The following is a 5,000-nucleotide window of genomic DNA, read 5'->3' on the forward strand; positions in this document are numbered from 1 at the left end:
GCTGCGTTGAGGGCAGTCAGCACACGCGCGACCGTTTGAGGGAAAACGGGCATGGAGATGTAGGGAAAAGAGTCGCTCAGAGGAGCGGGCATCTGAGATTGGCATTCAGAGGAATGGCCAACCCTTCGCGCAAGAGGCACCACGAGAACAGGCAAGCTTGGAAGAATTTGGAGCGCACAAAGGTTGGGATGGCTGAGTTTGAGCTACGGCTCAACGTTGACAACTTTACTTGATGGTGCTCAAGGCAAGCGAGGCGCTTGGCAAAGGACGAGACCATGCAAAGTGGAATGAGTTGCTCAGCGACCGAAAGAGTTGTGCAAAGCTCACAGAGGTGAGGGGAATTGCTAACTCGAAGAATTCGGTACTCATGCATGGGCTTGTATGCGGACGATGGATTGTTCGTGGCCATCCCAAGGCGGTCGAGACTCGTCGCCATGGAGCATTGAAACTTTCTCTTCGACATGCGAAGGATACGTCCGGAGGAGGCTGAAGTGTGCAACGAGTTCAGCATGTTGCTAGGCCTTGAGGGGTGCAGCGGTGGCTGTATTGACGTGGAGGCGCAATCTAGCAAGTGCGTTTGCAAGAGGCAGAACAATGCACAGTTTGTTCAGCAGATCGGAGTAGTCCAAGGGGATGGTGGTCTCCGAAACGAAGAGAGATGTTGCTCCAACGGGACAGTTATCCAGGAGGGATAAGTCTCAGCTCTCCAGAGGGAGAATCATGTGAGACGGACTTCACATGTTGAGGAGGAGTACCTCACAAACAACAACTCCACGAAGCTCGATGGACTGAGCAAGCGGCGAGGAGTCGTCGCATGATCTCGCTTGAGAGAATGCATTGGTGGATGCATTGCGAGATCAAGTGGGGGAGCGACCCAAAGCAACTCAAATGGAGGCACACTTGGAGTCGATATGGAGATCGGACTCAAGGGAGGGCTGACCCGTGGAATGGTGGGCGCGAGGGCCACCATCGACTCAATGCAGAAACGAGGAGCGGAGCAACTTGGGTGTAACTTGGCGAAGTACCCAAGCCGCATGAAGGGAGCCAGCATAGAAGTTGGAACATGGAGCAGAGGCACAGCGCTTTCCCTAGACAGAGGTCAAGGACATGAACTCTTGCAGAGGCAGGAGTAGAATCATGCTGTTCCCTGGGTCCTTCATTCTGACAGAGCGGACTCATCTTGCATGGTGCCAAAGACGAAGGGAGCTTCGGGGCACATGCACTTTATCTCGGAGGAGCATTCGATGGAGGAACTAAGGCGACTCAATTTGCGGAGGCGAAGTTGGGTACAGAAGGCCTTAGCACGGGGCAAGAGGACGCAGAGGCGGGTACTCTTGAAGAATATGCCACAGTGTTGCCATTTGAGTTGCTATGAAGGAAGCAGTGTGCAGCGGAGATTGTGCTGGTAGGGGCAGAGGCCCAGGATCCAGGCAATGGTGCACAAATTACAGCGAAGTCGGTGGACTTCGGGAGCTACTCGGCGACGGACTGTCCTAGAGCGGTGCTTCATCTAGGTGTGACCCAAGAGTGGGTGGATGAAGGTCGATTGCCAAAGGAGCGAACAAAATCGAAGGTGGAGGAGACCCTGCGATGTATTGGCAGAGGCCACACATGGAGGGTTCACAATTCGAGTTTATTCCACAAGGATCAGAATGCAATGGAGATGTCACCAGGAGGCGACATGGTGCAGCGGATCGTGGTGGAACAGTTCGTGGCAATGCGACACACACGACATGTCCCGTGAGGGATGAGATCATATGGAGGTATGATCGGGAGCTACTGGGAGCTCCGCTTTGGTGAACAACACGACGGCAAGAAGGGCTATGGATTCAAGGAGTGAAGGCCATGGTACCGCAGAGGCGGGTCTTCCGGGCGTGCACCGAATTTTGCATCGGATGAAAACCTTGGTCATCAGCATATGGGGGCTGGGTTCCACCAAGGGAAGAGTTCGAATGCAAGTACCAGTGAGTCCCATGAGAGGGACTTGATCATGCAGAGGTATGATCGAAGCAGCTGGAGAGTTGGACTGCTCCAGAGCTCATATTCGCTTAAGGGAGCCCGACAAGTCAGAGGACAAGGTCGAGTAAGCGAACGTTGCTACCAAGGAAGCTAAGGAGAACAGAATCGGTGCAAACCCTACAATGTGATGGCAGAGGCCATGCATGGGAGTTGCAGTCTGTCTTTCCATCGACCAAACAGACTGCTTGGAGAACACAGAGGTGTTGAAGCAGGAGGTCGAAAGGGGCGAGGAAGCGACGATGAGTCCAGAGGGACTTAGCTACCCAAAATCAAGCATCAGTTAGAATGGAGGTGGACTCAGAGGAGTGCCACGGAGACATCTCTACTGATTGTGAAGGAAAGGGATACAGAGGCGAAGCGACGGATAGTAGGGCCATGGGCATGGCAGCGCCATGGCACCGCAGAGGCGGGACTTCCGTGCAAGTCATTGATCCCTTGCTCTCACGGAGGGAGAGCGCTTGGTCGTGAAAGGGGCCGAGGAGGTGGAGCATGCAGAGGCAATCTCCAAGTACCGAGACAAGGCTGAAGGGCAGAGGCCAAGAAACTTCGTAAGACCGGTGTCAACAAGTTTCTCATCAAGATAGCCGTAAGTGAAGGACTTCGGGTCATGCAAGAGTGCATGACCAAGGAACGAAGCAGGCAGTACGTGGTGCTGTACCTTTGCTACTCAGTGGAGTAGGCGGCAGGGTTGATGGAGAAGACGGTACAATCCCAGAGGCGACCTCATCTATCAGAGAATTACTCCAAGTTGGGGTGAAAACTTCCTGCATTCCAGAAGTTCAATGGCATTGAGAAGGTGAATCACAGTAGCTAACTCAACGCAAGGAGTGCAAACACTTCAAGTGCTTCAGAAGTGTGAGCAAAGAGCAGGCGAAGGCCAGTAACCAGCTCGATGCATGAAGTACAACCTCGAGGAGGCGGGCGAAGTCAAGTAACCTTTGCCTTCTCAACTCTTAAGAGAATGGGCGAAACCGAGTACCCCAGTTCTCTTATCTATCCAGCAGAGGAGCTCTGCACAAGTTCAAAGACCCTTCGAAGATAATGGAAGACAATAGTTGTCAAAATCCTCACCAACGGTGATCAGTGCTACTGAGAGTAGATTGTCCGCTTCATTTCCCAACGAAATGCCAATCGAAAGCGGAAGTGATGCGAACCTACTTGGATGTGACAACTAACTGAAAGAAGAGTCAATGAGCAGATTTTGTGGAGGAAGGACCCAAAACTTCAGAAGTTTGCGAGGCGATGCTCGTTAAAGCTCCAACAAGCATCCACCCAGTTCAAGCAGCATGTGGAAATTTTGAGAAACTGGCGCAGTAAGAATGGTCTTTTCCTTCATTTGGTGGATCCGCAAGAATCGACAAGGATCAACACAACTCAGCCAACCCCACACCAGAGTCAGAGTCATTGGCGAGTTGAAGCAGCATGGCGGATCAAAGGTTCGACTACTCAGAAACAGCAGCGGAGAGCAGCTGGGAGCCAGGAGGTGCATTGTAGCTGGAGCGGAAGATTGAAGACTCAGCAAAGGCGAAGAGTTGCAGTGTTCACAAAGGCTTCGACGAGGACGTCGAAGGGATAAGTGGGGGAGAATGTAACGGACAAACTTCTAAACAAGATGTTGGATGTAATGCTTATGTCTGTCCGTTGTCTTTTGGCATGTTCATGCCTTGTATAGAATGTAAAAGGGGCGGCCGAAGGCTTAATAGTCCCATTTTAGTTGGGTTGGTGGCCTCTTTAGGCTTGTAAATAAAGGTTGTGTCATGTGGACACGTTCGAGAGCTTTTCGGTCTGTAATGGACCATTTTACCCTTTGTTGTGCAACTATTCAGAGCTTGTAAAGTCTGTTTGTAATTTACATTGTCTATGAAGTGTTTTTCGGACATGTTTGCTTGTGGATCCCGATTGAGGCGTTCTCTTCAACCCGTTCTCTCTTTTGTTGGTCCTAAGGGACAATGGGAGGCTTCGGGGAGGCTGACCTTTGCGGACGGACGCGCGAGGGTGCCGCACGCCTTAGGCAAAACCAGCTAAGGTCGTGACAGGGTGGCACAGGGCTGGATGGGGCTTTCGTATAGCAGGGACGGTGCTGCCTCTCGCTTCGCTCGCTGTCCGCCGCTCGCCGCTCGCTCGCGCAGCCAAAAATGGCCAGTTTTGGCCCGTTTTTGGGCCGTTTTGGCCAGTTTTTGGCCTGTTCTTGCGTCGCGCGGTGACCGTCGTGAGCGGAGCAAAATGTCAGCCATCTCAGCACCCTGGAACCCCCCGGGTGGCACAGGGCTGGATGGGGCTTTCGTATAGCAGGGACGGTGCTGCCTCTCGCTTCGCTCGCTGTTCGCCGCTCGCCGCTCGCTCGCGCAGCCAAAAATGGCCAGTTTTGGCCCGTTTTGGCCAGTTTTTGGCCTGTTTTTGCGTTGCGCGGTGACCATCTTGAGCGGAGCAAAATGTCAGCCATCTCAGCACCCTGGAACCCCCCGGGTGGCACAGGGCTGGATGGGGCTTTCGTATAGCAGGGACGGTGATGCCTCTCGCTTCGCTCGCTGTCCGCCGCTCGCTGCTCGCTCGCGCAGCCAAAAATGGCCAGTTTTGGCCCGTTTTTGGGCCGTTTTGGCCTGTTTTTGGGCTGTTCTTGCGTCGCGCGGTGACCGTCGTGAGCGGAGCAAAATGTCAGCCATCTCAGCACCCTGGAACCCCCCGGGTGGCACAGGGCTGGATGGGGCTTTCGTATAGCAGGGACGGTGCTGCCTCTCGCTTAGCTCGCTGTCCGCCGCTCGCCGCTCGCTCGCGCAGCCAAAAATGGCCAGTTTTGTCCCTTTTTTGGGCCGTTTTGGCCTGTTTTTGGGCTGTTCTTGCGTCGCGCGGTGACCGTCGTGAGCGGAGCAAAATGTCAGCCATCTCAGCACCCTGGAACCCCCCGGGTGGCACAGGGCTGGATGGGGCTTTCGTATAGCAGGGATGGTGCTGCCTCTCGCTTCGCTCGTTGTCCGCCGCTC

The sequence above is a fragment of the Musa acuminata genome, unplaced genomic scaffold (assembly GCF_036884655.1).
Source record: "Musa acuminata AAA Group cultivar baxijiao unplaced genomic scaffold, Cavendish_Baxijiao_AAA HiC_scaffold_1126, whole genome shotgun sequence".
Lineage (NCBI taxonomy): Eukaryota > Viridiplantae > Streptophyta > Magnoliopsida > Zingiberales > Musaceae > Musa > Musa acuminata.